The sequence below is a fragment of the Patagioenas fasciata genome, chromosome 2 (genome assembly GCF_037038585.1).
Source record: "Patagioenas fasciata isolate bPatFas1 chromosome 2, bPatFas1.hap1, whole genome shotgun sequence".
In the NCBI taxonomy this organism is placed as follows: Eukaryota; Metazoa; Chordata; class Aves; order Columbiformes; family Columbidae; genus Patagioenas; species Patagioenas fasciata.
The window spans coordinates 20,668,330-20,692,933 of record NC_092521.1 but is presented as its reverse complement, the minus strand read 5'-3'; positions in this window follow the sequence as shown (position 1 = coordinate 20,692,933).

The window sequence follows — 24,604 nt, the reverse complement described above, 5'->3', positions numbered from 1 at the left end:
AAAACTTCCATTACCCAATGATATCATGTCCTCATTTCTAACATTAATAGTCACTGGATAACAGATGTTTAAATTTGCAGTGACATTTGTGGTAATGAAACCAGTCGCTACAGCAGAATAGGTTTCTCCTAACCCAATGTCTTATACTAAGACATTTTTGAATAGCAGTTTTCACACCCAAAAGGAAGGAAGAGATATCAATTGCTTTTGATACACAGGAGTTAGTCAACATATTGTAAAAGGAGAGGGCTGCAACATGATTTTTATACGAAAAAAAGCCCTGCATGTGTCTGCCATAGGAACTGTCATTCTCTGTCAGTTCTAGTTATTTTCAGTGTTGATCTTGAAAATACATTAGGAGAACCAGAAGTGTCAACAGTTTCTTGTGCTGGGTATTAGATGTCACATGGACTTGTGCTAGCTGTTTCTTCACTCCTTCAAGTATTGAAGTTTGCTTGTATCTTCATACCTCAGCAAGGTATGAAGAGAAGTCTGATCCCAAAAGGGAAAGGAACGTGACTGTCAACTGCAGAAATGTTCCTGGAGTGAATAAGATTGCCTTCCTTCTCATCAAAGCATGCTGCATTTCTCTTTGTCGTGCTTCAGCTGTTCATAGGTGCTAAGCAGTGAGACTGTCAGCATAACCAGAAATACAATGAAGTGATTCAATTGTTCTTGTGACTGTTCACGCTGTAAATAGCCTAAATTGTCACATCCTTACCACGTACATTTTTTTTTTTAATCGGGATTTTGTTGTCATTGGTCTCCTTAGTTTTCTAATTATCTGGAATCACCCTCATGTTCAAAGGCTCAGTCAGGATTAGGACTGTAATGTGGTGAATACTGTACAGAGGCAGAATAATCAGTGTATCTGACTGTTTACTTGATCTTAATGCCTCTTCCTGAAGAGGGAATTCTGCACCTGGAGCACTTCCTGTCTAAAACTAAATATAAAATCCTAAGCAAATGTAAAATTCTAGGTCTTCTAATGTCAAACATCTACATTTCAACATCTTGAAATTGTAATATTGTATTGCGTGTCTTTAAAAAAACGAAAGTACATTTTATATGTACAATATATTTGTATGTTTTCCCTTATCTATGTTCCAGAACAAAGATTATTTTAAGATTTCAGATTATGTAAGATTTTATTTTTATGTTCTTAACACAGCAACTGTTGAACACAGATTAAAGGCCTATTGTAGAGTATATGGCATGTCCTTTCTTACTTGGCCAAGAAGAGGTATTCAAAGGAATGTCTGTACTGGGGAGGGGCCTGTGACGGTGGCATCCTTACTGCAGAGTGAGTGATCAAAATCCTCTGAAATCCTCTTAGGTGCTTGGTCACAGTGGAAAATAAAAACATCTTAAAGTGAGCTTTACAGTGGCTGTCACCTCAAATTAAAATGGAGACGTGGAATCTTGAAACTGTAAAGTATTAGAAAAGGCCATGTTGCCACCGAACATTGTGGTGTAGGACAGGAGGAGTCAGGGAATGTTACAATCCAGCATATTGGTGTCATGACTTGAAAAAGAAGCAGAACATTTCCTACATGCACAAACTTAAGTTTGAAATTCTGTGCTGTCACCTGTCTTTATGTGAAATAACATTACAGGCCCTTGTTTTCAGAACAGATTCCCACACATGTGGAGGTGCAGGTGGTGGCTGCTGGAGCTTCAGAGGCATGGAGACAGATCTTCATGCAGAACAGCTGAGGTTCAAAGTGCTACTTGACAAGTAGCATCGTCCCTTTCAGTGAGACTCTCACGAGTGACTCATCTGGGAATGCAGTGTAAAATATTAATATTACTTTAAAGCCATTTTACGTTCTAAAATATCTTCAAGAGCTCCTATTGTTATTGCAAAAAGGCAAACTCAGTTACTGTGAAGCTCATCTATTTGCATCTTTTTCAAAATCAAATCAGATTGATTTATTCATAATTTAATTTAATTCTTCCCCCCCTTTCATTTGTTTTACATATGTGGCTTTGATTTACTGCCTTTCCTTGATGAAAAATAAAGAGGTATTTCCTTGATGAAATTTAAATCTCCATTTAACAATAAAATATAAATATGTTCTTGACATTTTTATTTTATTTTTAGTGGGATATGTTTTATAGCTTTTAATTTATTCTTCTTGATCTTTTTCATATTTCCTAATCAACATAGTTTCATAGTGAATTTCAGTTTCTTTGTAGTCATATAGTTTTTAATGTGTTTGATTTTTCACATTTGTTATCTGTTTAATTAATTTTTTTTGCTTCTCAAAAGTTTTATAGGCACTACACCAATCCTGATACTGTGTTTGTGTTGGCTTAGAAGTTCCTTGTAATTTAAAAGCCCACTGGTAGATCTCTGGGAGGAGGCTGGCTTGGGCCTTCTTGTCCAAGAAATGTAACCCATACTGCCTTTCTGAAGGTTTACTATCTCAATGATGTATAGCTTTTGACATAACTTCTCTGAAGAGCCACAGAGAAATTTCTTGGATTTGGATACATCATGTAATTCTAGTTTTGTTTCACATGGTTGTTAGCATTTCTCTTTGCATTTTACCTCCAGTAGCTAAGCCATCTTACCTGAAGCCATCCTCCATTGCTTAGTTTGTCATCGACCCATAAATAAGCTCAGGGTCACTCCAATGTTGGCCCAGACTCAGCCTGAGTTTTCCAAAAATGCAAGTGAGCAATGTGCTCTGTTTAGAGAAACTGACTGAAGCTGTGAATCTTTTATTTTCCCAGAGTCCAGAAGCCTTGCAAAGTCTAAGATTCTCCACCTGTTTCTTCTTTTGCGTGATCTTTATAGTTTAACAACAAAAAGGGAGTTGTTAATTGCTATTATGCTCCTGGTCTACCTTGAGGCACATTCCATTGAATAGCCTGATGGGCAAACACAATGTTATTTGCACTTGCAAATGTAGATTTCTTGTATGTTCAGTGTTACCTCCAGTACGCTATAGTGCCTCTGAAAGTGCATGAAACCTGCTGTTAGTCCCCAGCTTTTGATTTTAACATATTTTGGGTATTTAATCTTAGGAACTCTATAAGAAAAGCAGATGACCACTACCTCTGAAAATCAGCCATTCAACTTCACATTTGAGTCATTGACAGACATTAAATCCTTAATTTTGGTAGAAGAAAATGATACAGATGTGATGTTGAATAGTTATTTTAATTTCTTTTTTGTTTATTTTCTTCTATTTTCTCTGTTCACTCTGCTAAGATCTATTTTCTTATCTTTATTTTCAGAATAAGAGAGTTAAAATTTTGAGACCACAAAAAACTCCATGAGGAACGCGAACCATCAGATTAGCTCAGATTAACAAGTGCATTTCTAGTTTAGGCTTTGCTAAAATAAGAGATGATCTCTGTATTGTCTTCACCTTTTTCTTCTTGATCTTTCACATTAACTGAAAACAAAGTAGTTGTCTGTTTTCTCCCTCTGTAAATAATTTTTACAGAAATATGTGCTTTGTATACAAACCATGCAGAAGATCTTTTTCCCCAGTTTTGAAGTTGTTTTAAGTGATATTGCAGCCCAGAAGTAGTTTTTAGGACAGCATCTGTACTAGTGAATGAAATGCTGCCACATGCTGCTCCCAGGCACTGAAAGCCCATCATCCACACCAATAAATTGCAGGATTGGTCTCCACAGCTATGACCAGCAACTCCCAGGTAGTTTAGGACTCAACACAGGCCAGGAACTGTTCTCAGGGAGCAGTATGGGTACAGCCAGACGTGTTTTGAAGGGAAACAGAATTTAGTATGGACAGGTGCTATTCCATGCCAGCTAGTCCCGAGTACATTTACTTTGCAGAGACAGCTGTGTTAGGAAAGTACCAAGAAAGGTTTTAATGCAAAACAAACTTTTAATAAACTTTTACTTTTAATTCCTGTTTTAGAGTTACTAATATTTTGCAAATGCTCCTTTCTGTTCTCTGATATCTGACTTATGGTCTATGCTCTGTTATTGTGGTGCAATTGCAAGCAAGTAAGCAAATAAACAGCACATATTTGTACATGAATGCCAGTTGACTGTGAGAGAGGTATTAAAGCACTCACTGCACCAGAATCTGTCTCATGTCTAGAGAAATGATTAAACAAATGACGAGGAGAAAGACTGGAGGTATTCACCTTTCTGTAGATACAAAGGAGTGCAATCAAGCTATGGTACTTAATAGCTGCATTTCCACCTGTTGCAGCTTTGCTTGTGACAGAGTTGCTTTATTTTTTGTAAAGTGGGAAGTATTTGCAATCATGTAATATGATTGCTATTTCATCATATTTTTTTTACTGTGGCCTTTAATGGGAACAGATCTAAATCGGTATGCATTGCTCTTTGAAGAACGGTGTTAGCAATCTCCAGTATTTTCTGAGAACAAGGACTATCTGGATGACACTTTGACTGGATGACAGCTGTATTAGCAAAATTCTGCTGATGTTATTACTGTATGTCAATATCTCAAGGTTAACATGGAATTTAATTAATCTTTTGAACAGCATTAACATTTTACACTTAATATTTAATATACATTAACCTTATATCAAAGTTTTATATCTGTATTAAGTCCATAATATTTAATCTTATATTTAGTATTTTTATGTCAAAAGACTGAGATTTAACAAAATCTATTCCATTGCAGTTACAAAAGCACTCAAACTATAAAAATGTACATTCAAAGTTCAACTCCTATGTAGTAATATACAACACTTAGTTTGAACTAGCTTTAACTTCAGAAATATTTACAGCACTTCATGAACCTACAGGCTTCTCCTTCTCACTGCAGGCAAACTGTTTCTGAAAGCTTTGATTGCAAAAAGTCGAAGATGTTATATTACATTGTCTGGCATTACCCACAGTTGTCACTGCTCATTTCTCAGGTTACGTATTTGAAATAGCACCTCAATGTAAATAATTTATGAAGACAAAACAAGACAATCACATTTGCTTCAGAAACACCTATAAACTTTGGGAGAAGCATCTTCTGCAGAGAAAGAGGCGTTTGTGTCATACAAGCCACAAAATACAGATTTTCATCTGTGGCCCAGGACCCAACCTGCACACACACCCCAAATCTGTGATGGCTCTTCAGAAAGCAGAGAACCTGAGTCAGAGCAAATGGTGTGGTCCTTCATGGTTTGTGTTGTTGCTGTTATTTATGTTATATGAACACTAAAAATGTGACGTCTGGTTATTGTCTTGAACTTTTTATCTTCATCTGGTACTCAAATAAGGGATGAATTAGAAGTTAGTAATTTGTTATTTCATGGAAATTAAAGACAAAATTGAGACATTGCTCATGAAGGAATGAAGTTTACAGTGCCAGCTAGGATTCATACCAAAGTTGAAACTTTTCTAAACGTTATTTTCTATTCATCTTATTATAATAGTAATTTATGCACTGCCATTGTCACCTGTCTCTTTTCTTTTATTCTAATCAGCAGAGCTGCAGCTGTTGCTGTTGGTGACATCAGATTAAACACCAGGGTCACCATTGTTGCCTGTCACTCTGAGAGACTACTGTGGTCAGTAATCAGAAATAACATTTATACCAAAGGCCATTTGTGCTGTAATAATCATGTTCCTGCCAACTGTTCTCATTTGAGAAGGAAGCCAAAAAGAAATATTATTTGACAACAGGTCACATTTCACCTTGTTAAAAAGAGAAATATTCCTCATAAAGAGAAGCAACTGACATGGCAGATTTGCAGGGAGTTATCCTTAAGGTAATGGGGGCATTGAATTCTTCAACAGACATTTAGAAAATTAGTTATAAATGTATAAATGTATAAATGTATAAATCTGAGAGATGAACTTTTTGCTGCACCATTCCTCTAAATCTGCAGAGCAAAGTACCACAGACCTGTTCCAAAACTGATTGCTGAATTACTGAACAAGAAAGAGAGAAATACATAACTAAACGATGCTGGTGTATGGAAGCCTGCATTGCCAAGATGACAGGTGTCAACATGACTGAATGGAAAACCAACAGCTAAACAGGAAAAGGGGAAAAAAAAAAACAACAACAAAAAACCAGAAAATAATAAACAAGAGCTCCCGGTGTTCGGAAATGTTATGTGGGGCTCATTAGGAAAATCTAAAAACCTGGAATTTTGAAGAAAGGGGAAGCAATGTTGGAGTTAAGTTTCAAGACAACTGGTGAAAAACCCCTGTACAGTCTGGCTAAGTAATGGTCTGGTCTTATCCTCACCAAAAGTTGAAAGGAATAATTTTGGGACATTTACAGAAATGAAAACATTCACCTCATCATCTTGACTGCAAGTTACCCAACAGCAGATAGAACTCGACAGATCTGACAAAGTACCATCCAAATGAATCAGCAATTGTTGTATATAATTCCAGGTATTTACACAAAACTTTTCAATCCTAACCGCATTTGCCTGTCCTCTTGTTACAGAATAGATGTTTCCAGATTTCGAAACACAAGAGTTTTGCTAACACTGGCAATGTGTCAGACTATCTGTGCTCAACAGCAGAGAACTTTGCTGGTATTCCATTGTACTTAACACAAAGGAGTCCCACTTCTGGAGGTATGAGGCCTACTGGTGTCATTAGCTTTTGCTATGCTACCATTTTGCTGTGTAGGATGGACTTAAACTTAATCTTTCTTTCTTAGCTGCACAACACATACTTTCTCAGCTGCTCCGGATTGTCGTTGCTACCGGATGGGGAGGGAAAGGGAATATCTTTCCTATTCCAACCCCAACAAATACCTGTCTTTGCTCTTGCTGCAGTGGGTAGTACCTGAAGGGAAGAAGTCTGTGGCATTTTTTGTCTGTGCAATGCAAACACTAACTCAAAGTCAATGAAAGATCATTGTTGCATTGTTCCTTCAGAGCTTTCTTTTGTTATAAATTTGTAATAAGCTCCCATATGTTCACATGGAAGTGAAACTAATTTTACACACTAGTTATTTCTATTCCATGTCTATATTTCATTATTTCCAACACTCATATTTGAATGACAAGGGACTAATTTTAGGCAAATTACCTAATTATCTCCTTAAATACTTTTTAATGGAATGGAACAGTGGACCTTTTCTTGTGCCTAACGATATTACAAAAGAATCAGAAAATTTTAAATCATAACTTTATTGAAAATATCCTTAGAAAGAGAAGCCCATTGGGTTTTGACTGTTGAAAGCTAAATGATTTAGTGATTTTAATTTAACACAAGAATGTGTTCAGAATCCAGAGTTAGCTGCACTCTCTCAGGTTGGAAAGCAGCTATGCACCTCATAAAAAGTTTCTGTGAAACAGGCCAGGTTGCAGATAATTTCAGCCTGTGATAGTACAAAATTCTGCAGCATTAATAACTATTTAACTTTAACAACTAGAAACTAAAGCAGTTTTCAGAATTAATTGTGTATTATGTAATATTTTCTAAGTTTAAGTTTTTTGTAATTAATTAATTTGACACTTGTCTGAATCCAAAATAAAAAAGAATACTTAATTCATATGAAGGCACTGTGCAATATATGAGTAATTTTACAGCTACACGAACATAAAAATGTTTAATTTTCCTAGATTTCGGATTTCCTGTTGTGCCACCTTATTTCATTCTTAGTGGAAATTGTAGAGTGTTGGCTAATGTATCATACAGCCCCATTTCTTTCGATTCTTCCTCTAGTATTTTTTCCTAATATATCCTACTCTCCACCTTTGTTCTTTCTCTTACGCTATATTAACTTTGTGTTTTATAATCAAACAATACATGACTTAGTATTTCAAAAAGTATTGAGATGTCCTAACTTCGTTTGCACTTAAATTCAAGAATCTGTACTCTTAATGCAATAATGGCCCAGCATGGATCCAGGGTTGCTCCCAAGTTCTTCAGTGTTCTGGATCTTTCCCATGTCAGAAGTCCTATTTTCTAATTCTGATTGACAAGAGATTCTTTTACACCTTGATAAACAGGGACTTGTATTCAAGTATGTATACTTTGTTACTTCCACTCTGGACGAATCAAAACATCTAGGACCCCTGTAATTCTGCTGCTTGGTGCATAAAAATATGCACTGGGGAAGGGATGTAGGTGTAAATGATAACTGTGAGAATTTTTAAATAGGAAAGAGGTGGTTTGTGGAAGAGCCAAATACAATAAATGTTGAGGTACAAATGTCAAGGTACAAAATTTATGTACTGGAAAAAGGTATTTGGAAGATATTATGGTTGAAGATCTTGTGGGAAAGACATACTTAGACAGTTTTGTCCTCCAGACTTCTCATAGGAAAGCCTGACAAATATTTCAGATGAAAATTTTAAGATAGCCTGCAGCCTTACTAGGTTAGGTAAAGAATTAAGACTTATTCAACAGTTGCCAGTTATCATCTTGCTATAATTGATTCAGTGTGCAGACTGAGCTCATATCTCATCTTATCAATAGCTTAAGTAACTTCAAGCTGTTTGGCCTTTCAAGCGTCTCAAACATACAATCTTTTAGTAGCTCCTACAACAGCTATCCCTTACTGCATAACCCTCTTCTCCTTAATAACAGACATTATGGAAAAAGATGCTATTGAACAGGAAGTGGATTTTTAAGGTATGTAAACTTTCAACTGTTTGGAAAAAAAAAAATTATACAATAGCTGCATTTTTTCTTTTTTTTAAGATCCAATTCTCTGTTAAAAAAATAAGAAAAATGTTGTGGTTACATTTTTGTTATTACCAAATCATTTAATATTTTGTTATTTATTTAAAATCATAATACTCTTAAGAGGAAATTAATAACTTCAATTGCCAGTGCTTCTTATTATGGACAGTAGTTCAGAAAAACAAAACTTTACATTGATAAATAAAACAAAAAGTGTCTGGTTACAAATGTATGTCAATTTATTAGACATATAATAACTGTAAAATGACACCTTTATGTATGGGATGAAACTTACTGTAATAGACAGTTTATATATTTTTTCCTACTCTCGTGCTGTGTGGCTGAGCTCGAGATTGTAATTTGGAAAGGAATTTGCATTTATCTTTTGAGATGACTCTGGAACAAGCTGCTGACTATTTCATTTTGTTAAAATCAGACGTGGACTACAGTTAAAATTTTCTTCTGCAGCAAAAGTGTCCACATCCATCTGTTTTTAGTATTTTATCCAAACTAATTTCAGGATTTCATGTAGGACAACATGAATTAGTAATAGTGCTTCTGTCACTGCATATTAAGCTACGTGTTTTACTGATTTTTTTTTTTTTTTTTTCATATCATCCAGTCTTCTATCCTCCCTTGGAGTTCACACCTGCAAATAGCTACTCACAGTAACAAATATCTGTTCTGGTTAGCATGTGTTTCAGATGGCAAGAATACAATGGACTTATGAGATTCATTAAAACAGCAATAAAACTCCTACTGACTTCAGAAGTACTAAACTTTAGGCAATACGTAGGATTTTTGCATGAAACTGTATTCAGTAAGTTGAGCATCTGTGTTATGGAAGCCTGTCCTTAAAAGCTGAATGTGCTCAAGAAGAATGTATTTGATGGCCAGGGACCTGGGTTGCTCCTATTTAAATCAAGCAGTTCCTTGATGACAGAACCTTTGTAAGCGTAACTTAATTTTGTGTAACAGAGATTAGTGATGAGATGTTACAACTTTGTGTTTTAATCTACAGTAGTTTCTTGTTCATTTCCAGCTGGGATCCAAGTGATCAGGACTCGAACCCAGGATGTGTCACAAATATCCCTGTGACATTAAGAGATTCAATCTTTCCATGGTTCAGTTATCCACCTATAAATGTAATCAATAAATATATTCTCAATTATTTTCTGTGCTGCTTGTTACCTCTGGAAGTTTTTTTTTTTTTTTTTTAAAAATCTATCCTCCATTTTACTTAGATACATTGTCAAGAGTAATACAGAGAACAGTTGTAGACTGAGGCTTCTATATACTGCTGTACTTCATAACACTAACAATAAGGTGAATATTTTGTTAGGTTTCTTTTGGCATGTTATTCTTGCTGAGTTTAAAAGTCAGTTTATCACTCAGACCAGCTGTGGTTCAAAGATCCTCACCCTAAAGTCCCACTGGCTAGTTGGAAGATAACGGTGGCCAAGAAGAAAAAACGAAGAAATAGGAAACCCCCTGTATCTTAAAAAAAACCCCAACCCAAATCAAACAAACAAACAAAAAAAAAAACCCAAAACCTCACAAACAAACACGAAACAAAATAAAACAAAAAACAAACAAACCAGTCCCCACAAACAAACAACAACCACCATCAACAAAACCCGAGGAGGTATATTTTATTTATTTTTTTCTTTTTCCCAAAAGGGTCACAATTCAATTTTATTTTTCAGTTAGAAAACAGATATAAAAATTTTCATTCCCATTTCACAAAAATTCCATAAACAGTGATTTTGACATAAAAGCAAAGGAATTCTGCACAGCAGTCTATGAACCAATTTCCCAGGTTCTGTGTACATAACATTTCTGGAATGAACCATATAGTAAAGCACAGTGTTTGAAGGTTTCCATCTTGTGTACCTGCATTGACTTTGCTACAAGCATTCAGGAAGTCTGCAAGTCAAATCTTGCTGATTAAACACTGGACATCTTTGAAAAATTCAGACATAATTCATAGAACATAAACAGTAAGAAATGAAAGATGAGAAAGAAATGAACGATTTTATGATAGAAACTTTGGATGCTTAACAAAATCTCCCCTAATCACCATCTTCAGATGTAGACAAGTCAGCCCAGAGGATCGATGATTTTCATACAGAATTTTCTGTCTGCCAATGCCTATAATTCCCCAGGTGTGTTTAAATTAAATGAGGATCTAGTAATTGTTCATGCTTTGAATAAAGACGTTGCTGAGTAATAAAATCTTTATAAACAACACTTAATCACCCATAACATAGGCTGATGACATAATGTTATAATTTACATTTTAAATTTAAAAAAAATTACCAAAATGTAGTTTTTTATTTAGCATGTGTTTAGCTTGGGTGGGCAGGTGGGGTCAAATCTTGTTAAACTAGAAATACTATACCTCTGGGTTTACTCAATAGCAAGAAAAGGAAAGGAGACTATTAGAGTAATCATTGGTGAAAGTAGTTGACATGAGTCCATGCAGTATAACTACTCATATCTTGGGAATGTGCCCCTCTGCAAAGGGATGTATAAAGGTATAGTATTATAACAGTGAGGTTATAAACTGAGAGTGAAACTGGTGCATTGGCTTTGCATTGGCTACCTGCACAGGGGAGAATGCTTAACAGATACATGGAGGGTAGGACCGTTGCTCCTTAATTGTACATTGCATGTTGCATGCAGTGCATGGAGGTAACCAGGTGATGCTGGAGACAAATTTCTTTCTCTATGGCTCAGTCACTTTTCAGAGGTGCTCCCTTGCTTCCTTTCCTCTTCTTATTGTCTAAACACAAGATGGTCTTGCCTTTAAATTTTATGCCTCCGATACCTAAAGTTAAAATGGGGTGACAGTGCCTAAAATTTCACTTCTGAATTTTTAAAAAGGAAACTATTTGCAAAAATATTTTTCTGTTAGTTTAGATTGAACTATTTAAACATGTAATGCAAAGCTGGAGAGGAAAAAACATGAATAACATGAATAGACCATTTGTCAACAAAATGGAAAAATCCTTTTTTTCTTTTCAGAGACCTTCTGTCATTATAATTAGGTGGAAGAAGAGGTAACCATCTGGCAAAGCTTCCCTTCAGCCTGCCAGTTTCCCTCTTTTCCAACAGACAGAACTCTGAAAGGACGGACACACAATCTTCAGTTAAATGGGGAATTCCCTCAGCATCAAAAGAGGTGTTAGGGAATTTGAAAGACCTGTTTAAGAGCCTAAATTGCCCATGTGTAGGGAGTTTTTAGTATTGAAACCACATGCTTTAGTATGGAAGAGGTGGATCTATCCATCCCTACACAATATGGATAGACATGTAACATTTCCTTTAGAAAAATATCTTAAAACATTTCATTCCAGAAAAACTGCAATTTAATTAAAAAAAAGAAAAAGTTGTTGGAGCTTCATAAACTCACCAGCTGGAGGGCTCCAACAAAATAAGGCAGCTTGGGGAATCTTCACAACTTCAGCCTGCAAAATTGTGGCAAAAACATAGATGTGATCTTGGAAATTTTGGGACCACATCTGTAATCCTTCAAAAGATTTCAAAATCTTCCTTTGTAGTCCAGTGGAACTGATATATTCCTATTCTAACACACATTTTCTAACAGTAATGTCTTCAATTGGAATGTAAGTAGAACTTAGAGGAGGGGTGAAAATGAATTTGACACCTCTGATTTAGAAGAAGTCAAGTACAATTTAGTCATCTTCATAGTCAGAAAGATATCATCTTAGATTTTAGTATTGTTAAACTAAATAAAATTTTACAAATAAATCTTTACTTCTATATCTTTGTCTTCTGCCTTGTTTTCATTAAATCAGAAAAGTGTATGACATAAATTGATTTCCTGTTTATTTTGAATAAGAATTATTATCAATTTGGTTTGGAAAAAAGAGATCTTTTGTGAACTATCACACTATAACAGTCACAATGACTGCATTTTTATGTTAGAATTCACAATCTTAAGCAGCAGAATTTTATTGTGAAGTACTGGCACAATCTTGAAACTTTTTTAAAAATACTTAATGCTAAATTCACTTAAGCCTTTGCATGACAGTAGCATCTGGAGAGTTTTTCTGTTTGTTAAGTAGCTGGGATGACTACTTTTCCACTTCTGGAAAATGTTACTTTCAGGGAAGTAAAGGATTTACAATTAGGGAAAAAAAAAAGAGCCAAGATTTACAGTACTATGAGCATGACATCTCTGCCTGAGAGTCCTAATGACCAGACACAGAAATGCTTGCTTGCACACCACATCAAAACAAATGAGAAAATATCATTAAATGTAGGTTTGGAACACTCGTTTTTCTCTACAATGTTGTATATTTCCACCAATCTGGCAACGTGAGGGTGTCACGGAGTGTAAGCAGTACTTGCCAGAATAGGAACAGGTGGCCTTAAATTCAACAGAAAAACAAGAATTCAGCTGTCTAACCAGATCTGCATGAATATAACAAACGCTAAGGGAAAGAAGAAATAATTGAAAGGAAAAGGTAATAAAAAAATCTGTCTGCCAAATGTTTAGTGTCTGGCCCTGGACTCAGACCCACCAGGACATGCCCTCTGCAGGCTGGGGCACTCAGCAGTAAGGTCCTTATCTGCTCTGTGGAATGTTTCTGGATTTTATCCAACAATATTTTAATACCAATTTGTAGAAAAATCAAGGGAATCTTAAGCCAGACATTTCTGAACAGTGTATTTTTTCATTAAGGCACAAAGTGACTAGCCCTACACAAATGGGAAGATCAATGTCTGAAAGAAACCAACGCTCTGTGCTGCAGCAATGTGGGATACTACAAACCAGGCAATTTCAGTGCTGTTGTACAAAAACCCACAGTAGCTATTCAGGAATAGGAAAGCAAACCAAACAAAACAGTAGAAGCAAATGCTCAAACTGCTTTCCAGGCATAGGATTTAAAAAAAAAAAAAAATACAAAGTGATAAGAGGAATATAATAGTGTAAATTTCTCCAGTATCCTGCAAAAAACAGGTCCATCTGCTGCTGCAGACATCCTATGCCAGAGCAGTGTAGAAGTCTTCATAGAAATAAATCCCTAAAATAAATTGTCTCCCCTCATACTGAAGTGGGAAAGGTTTTGCTGCTCTTCTAGGCCTCGCTTCAGTTACTCAGGTTGTTATCCACATAAAAGTGACACATGAGACACAGGAGCTAAGAAAAACTCTCACTTTCCTGTAGGAGAAGGTGGACGTCACCATTCTATACCTCTGCTCAGGCAACTAAACTGCGTTTTTACAGGGGGAAGCGAATCCAGATAGAGAAACTAGGATATCTAGATGTAGTAAGCTGTGTATCTGCTGTGTAACTCAGAATTAGGACCTAGGGAGATCTAGTCAATAGAGTCAGCAACGCCTAGGAAGATACTCAGCCTATCAGCCAGTGGGTTTCTGGTTCCAAGTGTCCTGACTCCCCCAGCATCTAAGAACTGTGCTTGCTTGGTCCCCATGGATTTCCAGCAGTCATCTGTCTCTTGTGGAAATGTTTACGTATAAATACCTGAAGATGACATCCCTCAATCTTGTATAGAATCTATCCTTATTTTCACAGCCAACTGGATTCCTTTATTTTTGTTTTTCACTCATACGTCAAAGACTTGTGTGTAGCCGTCTAGCTAGTGAGATCCTTGGCAATGGGCTGCCATTCAATTCTGCACTTACCAAGAGAGAATGAGGACAGTGGTCCCAGTTTTGAAGACAAAACGATTTGACTGCACAACTTCTATTGTAGATATGGTTGAAGGATCCTACTGCTGTTAAATTTTAGACAGTGGATTAGCTGATGAGACTGCCTGTGATAGCAAAAGGCTGGCCCTTCACACCCATCTAGTTTTATGGCCTAAATGCAATAAATGTTCACACTAATTCCACCATGCTTTCCCAGAATACAGCCAGACACAATTTACAAATGTAGTCTTGAGTTTTATTATTTACTAATAAATTCTGGTAAAACAGTTCACCTCCTCTCCCTGGACAATGAATTTCAGAAGCTATTATTGCCCTGAAAAATTCAAACTAAAGCTTGGACATTAATTGTAAACATGAGATCAGGACTCAACTGGGAAATTTGAATCACTTGCTTACAGACCACTCAATAATTTTCACACACTTTTCATTGAAAACAACCATTTTGTGGCTACAAAGGAGGGTTCAGTAATCCTCCTGTCATGAGTACAATTATAAATAAAACACAAGGGACTAAATGAGAGAGTGAGAGAATGAATTTGCCAGCTGGAAGCCTTAGTAAAACGATATTCTATGACCTCAGGAACCACTCAGTACAATTGAACCTTGTCTATCCTTGGCAATATATTCACAATAAATGTAATTGACTGTTCATCTCTGAACTTTGGGACTATATGGAACTGATCTTTTCAGTGATGCCTTTGCTTATGTGAGGTCTTTATTACCCTGTGGCTAGTGCGTAGGTTGCAGTATGGTTTAGAAATACTTTACATATTTTGTTATAGAAATTTTAGCTGCTATGGCTATTGTAGTGACATTCTGTCTACCCTCTCTCTCTTTTTTCTTGTTCTTAACATTTGATTTTTTTATGCATATACCTTTCAATGTATATGGTTGTGCTGTGGGTTTTTTGCTTTTTGTTTGTTGTTTGTTTGTTAAAATTAATATGTTTTCATCTTAATTGGACACTCCTTGCTATTGGTGACTTTACAAAGTATAATCCACTCCTCCTGGAGAAAGGTTCTTTTTAAAGTTTTCTTTGGAACATGGCATTTTCAAAGCAGAAACTAGGTGACAGACAGAAACAATAACAAAACTTTTCAGTTAAAGTCCTCTCAACTTTACACTTAGATGCAATTTTCACTTACAATGCTACTCCAAGGTTTAGCAGTATTTAAGACACTGATAAAAATTAGCAATAATAGATGTTTACAGTAATTTCGGCATGATATGTTAAAGATGGACATTTGATTATTTAGATAAGCCAATAATCCAATATCTGTACTTGCATCCATAACCAGGAACTTTCTCCATCCCGTAAGAAGTGAAAAAAAACCTTACAATATTTCACTTTGGTACAAAACATGTTTGTTTTATTTTGGCTTCCAAAATAGCAAAATACATTTTAATATTAAATAATCTGCTATCCAAAGAAAAAAGTATAGGACCGGTCTGAAGCATGCCTCCCAGGAAGCAAAATGGCTTAGAAACTATAGTCTCACTTGGGCCTGAGTTCATCCCACCAACTGTATGACCTTAACTGAGTGTCCCAAGCAGGCATTACACAGACCCATGGGATTTTATTTCATTTGCGAGAAGACAGAGTTCAGCTCCAGAGACCAATTTAGGTGGTGTGTGGGCTGCAAGTGCATAGAAAAAGGTTTTGTGACTGCTGGGTCTGAGGAAGTGAACTGCTCCTGCATCTGCACCAGCTGCAACTTTCCCAGGGCTGATGCTTTCCAGCCTAACTAGATTGCATTGATGTAACTAAAGTGGGACATGCTGAGGAATGAGTTGTCATTGCTGGCGTTGATTCAGAAAAGACAGGATGCAATCCTGAAGCCAGTGGGAGATAGTAGCAAGCATTTCTTGCAAACCCTGAAATATAAGAACATTATTGCAGTCATAAATCATCTGCAATATTTCTCAGCACTTTGTCAGCTAAATATCTACAAAGTAGGTCATGCAAAACCAAAGAAAACTTAGAATTATCAACTATCTAGCGCGTATTCTATTGATTTGTTTCTAAAACTTGTTCCCAGGAGTTTACTGAATTTGAGATGTTTATATCTGTCCTGCTTTTGGATTTAATAAAAGAATTTCCCAGACCTTTCAGCTTCCATCTTTGTCATGTTAAAATTGCTATATTTCCCCAAAGTTATTTTCAGCTTCAAGTGAATACAAAGTACTAATGCTAGAATGAATTAGGGCATTCATTTCAGAGATAGATATATGCACAGAATATATTTATTTTGAAGAGCTTTTCTATTCTTCTCTGAGGCTCTACTATTAATAGAAATGTTAGTACCTGCTCTCCTTGCAGCTGCTTAAATGGAGACAGCAAATCACATAGACCCTTTGGCCTCTAACTGCTGCTCAGGAATGATACAGGTCTCTGTAGGGCCTGTCTCTTGTTCAACAGTGATGCCTCATTCCACTGCCTTCAGACATCTCAAATGGCACCAGGAGCTTTTGATTAGGCAACTGAATTGAGACTTTTCTGATACAGTCATAGTGTGGCAGGGAAAGTAAGAAAAGTTTGTGATTCTATGAATCTTTTTCAATTGATCTTAAAATATCTCCCAAGTATTAGCCTCTTCTGCTGCAAGTTAGTTTTTCTATGGTGATGCTGATCTCTTCTCTTCAGCGACCAATGACAGGACCTGAGGGAATGGCAGGAAGATGTGCCAGAGGAGGCTTAGGTTGGACATTAGGAAAAGATTTTTCACCCAGAGGATGGTGGAGCACTGGAACAGGCTCCCCAGGGAGGTAGTTATGACCCCACGCCTGACAATGTTCAAGAAGCATTTGGACAACACCCTCAGACACATGGTGTGAACTTTGAGATTGCCCTATGCAGGGACAAGAGTTGGACTTCATGATCCTTGTGGGTCCCTTCCAGCTCAGGACATTCTATGATTCTATAAGGCCAAGCAGCCTTTGAGACCTGCAGCCCTGGTAAGGGTTAATTTTCTACACCATGTAATAGCAGGAGAAAAATTGCTTCAGAGGAGTAGTAATGACCTGATTTGCAAGGCACTGAGGGCTACGACAGTCTTTGTGTGAAATTTTCTTAAACTTAGCCATTTATGACTTATTTAAAAATGGCAAACAATGCGGTGCATATTGCCCCAAGTAATTTGCATGCAGTTGTATGGACAGCAGCTATTGAAGCATATTGCTATTGGGACTGACTCCAGTTGTTTTCACATCCTTTAGAAAAATGTAAAGTCTTCAAGAAAATCTATTTTTCATGTTAGGCCAGATCCCATATGTAAGTTGTCCTTTTACACTGGTGTAACTCCAATGATGTCAATGGAGTTGCCCTAACTGTGGGAGGTTGACCCAGTTCTCCCAGATGAAGTTCTTGGTGCTTACCTCTATGTTTCACTTTGTTTTCCAGCTACTGCAATTCATTGTTTTTAAATAATTCATTTCTATTTTAGGGCTTTTAAAATTAATGGATTTTTATAAATCTTACAAAGCCCTTCAAAACTGGAAGGATTATCAGAATGTTTAGACTTGCTGCTTAGTCAGTGTCAGTCCTTTGCTTGTGTTGAATTTAACATGGCAGGTGACATTCTTCACTATTTACTCTATTACAGCTTTATGTTAGAAAGAAATCAGTACATGAAAAATCTGGAGATGATACTATAGCATAATATAACAATTATGATGATTATATAATTTAATTAAAAATATATGTGAACTTTTCTACTGACACTTTAAATTACTCTTGTTATATTCTCTCTGCATTTTTGGTAAAAGTACAAGTGGGTTCTTCTACATTTATTCATGTAACTTTGTCAATCTGCACTTGAGTGTCCAAAAATTATTTGGCTCTTGTGTCAGTTGAACATCTTGGTCGTAATGACGAGGGTATTCTCAAGACACTTCAACTCTCCCAGCTGATGTCAGCCAATGGGATGCAGGTCAGCCAGAAAACTGTTTGAGGATGTACACAGAAAAAGCAACAACGAGGAAAAAATAAACACAAAGAACATCATGGGCCATATGCCTTCCAGTTAAAGGAAGATTCCCCTATGGGAATAAAAATAAGGCTTTAAGTATAAAAATAATTATACTGTCCCTTTTGAGACCACTTTCATACTAACAAATGCCATAAAGAAATGTAACATTGGATTAAAAAGCTTTTACCACCAAACTAGCAGTTGCCTCAATTAGTTCAAGCAATCATCCCGGTTTATCCAGTGGTTCCGTGGCAAGAAAGAGATTAAATATTTATACCAGTCTGCCTACAACTCGAGAGGCTTCAGTACTGAGAGAGATTTAAAGGGAATGAAAACCAAAAGAGGCTTTCTTCAGTTTGTTGATTGTTGTCTTGCCAAATCAGTCATCTGTGTGCAGAGCCAGTCTCTGTATCACTTGTGGCCTTTCCTTGGCTTCTGCTCAGAGAGCTCAGGAACTGTTTGTTGTTTAATAGAGCCCTCAGAGATTATTCTTGGAGAGAGCTATTTCTGTAGAGCAGAATACATTTACTGAAAATTCTTCTACACAGTATTAAAATAGGAGCAATTGGATGCACTCTTCCCCTACTAAATATTCACTGGGAAACAACAAACCAAATTCGAGGTCTACACCCCCAAGTTTTTGTTGGTCATTCAGCAATTTACCATGCTCAGGGACATTGTCTGGTGCCTACACAAAGACTTCTCAAGTGAGTTGATGTTGTCATCACAATACAAAGGTTACTACTCACTGTCTTGCAGAATTAGGTCAATGACAGGAGCAAATTTCTGTGTCGAAAATAGTAGCACTGGCAACTTAACAAGAATTTGTGTTTGAGACACTGCATGGACATGCATATGAGCATGCATGTTTACAATTACTGTATATTGGTCTGGGAGTCATGCATTAGAAACTTTTTTTTTTTTTTCCCCAGTCTATATGAGACGAAAATTTAAAGGAAATAAGTTAAAAAGGAAAAAAACAAAACCAAAACCAACCAAACAAAAAAAACAACTCTTTTTTTTTGTTGTTTCTTCAGTAAAAACATCCAACCAACCAACCAAAACCCAACAAAACAAACAAAAAACCAAACAAATCCAACCTTGAAGAATATTGTATAGAATGTAAAATAATTAGTTTGAGTTGAAAGTAAATGTTTGGTGATTTACCTTTAGAATGTAATTTTAAAATAATTGTCATTTTCAAAATACAAATGCTTGAAAATGAAATACTAAAATGTTTTCTCCAATATCAATGTGAAGTTTTCTGATCTTCCCCCTTCTTTAGCTGAATTTATTCCACCAGAATAAATCCCACATTAAGGAATCATTTACACATTTTCAATTGCATCTTTATGACAAGCAACTTTTCACTGAAAAAAAACCAACAAAATGACAGCACTACTAATCTGTGTTTACTGAACAAATAACAGAGTTTTCTGTCTTGTTCTCAAAGAATAAATGCAGGCAATCTGTTCAGATTACATTAATATTTACATTTATGATTTCATAATTGAATTTTTACTAAGTCTTGGCACTTTAGTGAGCTAACAGCTGAAGAAAGAGCCATATCTTCGTATTTGCAACAGGACACAGCTGCAAAGCTGGCCCTGAGGGAATTAGCTGAGGTATTGAAAGTAGCATAGATGTATTAATTTCTCAGTTGTGCTCATCTCTGAGTGTCTTTGTGCATATAGACATGCTCTAGTGTCCAAAGTAGAGATTTTCAAAACCCTGCTCAACTGTTTCTCACTGTGTAGGTGCCAGCAGAATGACTATGAGTTTAATGTTGCAGTCCTCAGCCTTTCCCTTTGTGAATTCATTCCTTTAAATCATCATGATAAGTTGTCAGAAAGTTAGGGTAAGCTGCCACAATGAGTCCAGGGTGAGGGTTGGGGGTTACTCCAATGAGTAAAGTGATCAGAGTTGATGTAAAGTATCAAAACATTGGATGAGTGGAAGGTTTGCTGTTCTTGATTTTTTTTATCGTGCAAGACAATGGGATACACGTGGAATAAAACATAACTTAGCAGAAGCACTAGTAACATAATAAAAACTTTTAAAATTAGATAAAATGATGAAACAAAATAGACTTCAGTAGACTAGCTTTGTCTGAACTCCCAGGAAATAAAGCATTATTGAGATATCATTTTGTATTTCCTTTTTGTGATTTTAGCAGAAATGGAATACTCACAGGTAAAAACCTATATTAAGTATTTTTTTAAAGTGGAATTCAAAAACATATATTCAACAAATTTGTCGTCCATTGACTAATTGAATAATGTCCCAGCAAGTGAGTTTAGACAATCAAATTTCACACTTCCAAAAGTAAATACTCTAAGTATAGCTAAATGAGGCTGAATTTTCTCATCTTACATTTCTTCTCAGACACTCAGATCATTATCAAATACCTCCAAAACACGCTATGGTCACAGCCTTCTCTTGTGGATGTAAATCCAAGACAAACTGCAATGTCTGACAGGACTTTCCAATGGTGTTTCATTGGCAGTTTCATTTATTATACTTAAAAATGATATTAACAAGCTTTATAATTCTGCATTTTTTTGCTGATTCATTCTGTTTTTATTTTCTAAAATATACTGCATGAAATATTAACTTTATTATTTTGACCCAGCCTGAATTTGTCCTCAGTCCTGGAAAATGTTCAGCTGAAGCTACCAGGATGCCACAGAACACTCTGGAAAAATAAAACTTATTTCCCCATAAATGTCAGTAAAGGCATTTCAGAATAACAAAACAAACATGATTTAAGTATTCTGAGGTCTTATTTGTTCATATCGCTCAAAAGATTCCTCAGTTGCTCTTTTTGTGAACAACTATCATGAAAATATACTGAAACCACTGGGAAAATAGGCATAAATTCCTTCAGAGGCCATGCAACAGATGGAATGAAGCTGGATCAAAGGAAAATGAACACTTTCCCTCAATTTCTCACCAGCTGAGACTCTTTCAGTTTCAAGGGGACTTATGTCTTTTGGGCAGAATATTGACTTCTTGCCCTTACTGTTGGGGGACCCACAGGATGCATCCTAGTCTATTTTATTTACTAGTGTAGACATAGCCATAAAATCTAGGATTTGATGTCAGAGTAGTGGGGACTGGATCTGGCAGGAGCTGGGAAACCAAGCAGTGTGAGGGAGCAAAGAAGATGAGTGCCCAAGGACACTGCAGCTGAAAGCCCAACAGATCTGCTTTGGGAAGCACAGAAACATGAAGCTGGTGAAATTACAGCTGGTGAGAGGAGAAGAAATCTGGAGTAGTTACAGAGTGAGGTACTCTATTATTCCTTTCTCTCTTTTTCTCTGTAAATCTTGTGACACCTTTGGTGAAGTCAGATAGCCTGAAAGTTGGAGAGGAACCTAAAATTTGATCTACAGGTTATTTGGTCAACAGTCTCCATGCCCAAGACTGAATTTCTGAGGAACCTGATCTGGCATATGCAACTTTAAATCTGCCATCAAAAGCAACCCCTGAGCTGCCATGACTCATCATCGCTACTTATCATGAGGTCTACATAGAGAAACTTTGACAAGAACACAGTAGTCCTGTTGGTGGCAGATGCTGAATAAACACAGTTGTCTGCCAATATAATAATTTCCAGTGTTCTTACTTCATGGGCCCCACCTCCTTTCAGCACCAGCCGTTCCTCTTGCCTCACTGGCACAAGCAAGCTCCTTGCACCACCTCAAGCTCGTTTTCCTGTGGGCCTCTTAGGTGGGACTCCCAGAAGAGATAAAACCAATGCCTTGTTCACATAGACAGCAACATAAAACCTGAATTAGACCATACCTCTGTGGCTTCAGGGTAGCATAAATGTATTCTAATGATTTATCAAGTATTTACTTTTCCATTTCATATAAATAAAGCAGAGCATTTGCAAAGCACACTCTGTCAATGTTAATATAAAATCCAGATGTCTGTTTTGTCAGCCTACTGCCTTATACTGGATTTTTGAATATTATAATTTGCTGTTGATTGGTGAGTTATTTAAGGGAACAACATGTGTGTGTATTAGAGTGTATGTTACATTGCACCTACTGCAGCTAGTGCGCAGGGTCCAGTATATGCACAGGTGAATGATTTCATGTCTCCAGAATAAAAAATAACCAGCTGTTTGTGTTGGTATTTCACAGAACTGTGAACATATCAGCTTAACATATGCAAACAGGTGGTCATATACCAATATACTACTGTTATTTATTTAAACAGCCACATGTAGATTTACTTTCATATTTCATTAAGAATTGCTGCACTGAGATAAAGAAGTGAAATTTCCCAACCCTGTCTGTTCTGCCAGCTATCTCCAGGCATGGAGCTACTCCTGTTGTTCCACATCTTTGCAACAGAATTAAAGTTTCATCAAGGTGGCATATAGTCTTGAATAAGACCAGTCTAAGCATGAGCAAATGTGCCCTAAGCTGATGTTAAGTTGTAGATTTTGTGAGTAAATTATGATGCTCATTTTTTATGTAATGGTCCAGTTCTGATGAGTTTTCCTTGGAGAGGTTAATGTTGATGTTTCAAATGATGATTTGCTTGTTGAGAAGAAATGAAAGCTACTTACCATGCAGTTTCTGTATGATTCATTCTCGAGAATGAAGAATTGATCTCAAGAGTTCTGGCTGCAGAGTAGACATCAAGGCTAGTGCCAGTAAGTACAACTACTCTACTGAATTGAAGGTGCCAACTATGGCAACTTAAAATTAACTTTACATGGCAGCTGTGTAAGACAGCAGCTCTGCCACGTTCTGTTCTTACCACAAACACATGATCCTCACACAGAGTGTGCTAAGTAAAAGCTGGGTGCTGCAGTCACATATTCCTCCACTGCTATTTGGAAGCAATACTGGAGCATTTTGATCTAGGTCTCAGAGAAAATATTTATTCAGCAGCACACCATATGAGGAAAGCTATGCAGTATCTTACATCTTAAGATGCATTGTTAATGGTCTGCCAAATTTTGATCTTAGATATGTGTGGAAAAACTCGCATTGCATCAACTTAATTAGTCAAAAATAATTGGTAGAAATGACAGTAGGCTTTAGCACATTGATGTCAAATAGATTTGCACATATGTATCTGAAAAGAAGAATTAATTGGAAAGTACAGGGCCAAATTGAAGATTTCCCACTGATTTTTCTGAGCTTTGTTTCACACTGTAAAGTAATTTCAGGGTCAAATGACATATACTTAGCAATAACTGCATAAGGGAGAATATATCCACTGTTCTAAGAAGCTTTTTCAAAGAAACAGTTTTGCTGAAAGAACTTTGTGAAAGTAGTACATAGCTCCAAAGCTACATCCAATAATGCGGTTAGTCTGGATTTAAGTCAGTGCTAGTGAGTGCAGGTTATGCCTGAAAAAGGCTGATCACATGGGTAAAAGGAGAAAATTTTTTTCTCTTTTCTTTAGAAGTGGAATTGAAACTTTGTTTTTAAAAATAAGCAACTTCCTGTAAGCTTATTGTAGTAACTTTCTATAAAAGTATTCCAGAATCCACCTGACATAACTTACAATAACATAATACAAATTTTATTTACAATAAAATTCGAAATATTTTCATAGGATGTTTTTCTATGGCTTTGCAAACTTGTATTTACATTTCTGATTAACAACATTTGAAAAATCTGGTCTATGACTGGATCTGCAAATTTTTCAGTGCATATACATTTGTGGGAGAGACCTCATATTAGAGAAGATTAGAGCTTACCTCGTTGTTTAATCAGTTCATTGTTCAGCATTAGTCAGAAAAGCAAATCAAGAGTTTGAAAGGAATAGAAAAGTAAACATGAATTAAAAACCTTCTTCCACTTTATGATGCTATGGGTTTCTTACATCTTGGATTTTGAGTGCATTTATGTTGCCTCCATTACAAAGAGAATAAAATAGCTGAGGAAAGAGGAGGACAAGATTGAGAAGAGGAGGGCAAGAACAGTGATTCAAGCTTTGGAACAGTTTGTATACAACAAACAAAGAAGCGACCTCTAATAGTAAGCAAAAGGTAAAGGAAGAAATATATCATCCATTGAAATAATGAGTGGTGAAGAGTAGGGAATAATTGTTCACTACTTTCACTTTCCTGCACAAGATGATGTAAAAAAAATATATTTATTCTTGGAAGCATTAAAAATTCAAATTGTTTAAAATATATGATTGGAAAAAATATTGGGACAAAATCTATAGTCATTGAATAAAAAACATGGTCTCTAAATTAAAAAGTTATTATGCGATATTCATGGAAATCATCCCTACATTCTGGGTCTGTTTTTACCCTTTGTCTTAGACTTCATCTACTCTATAGGGG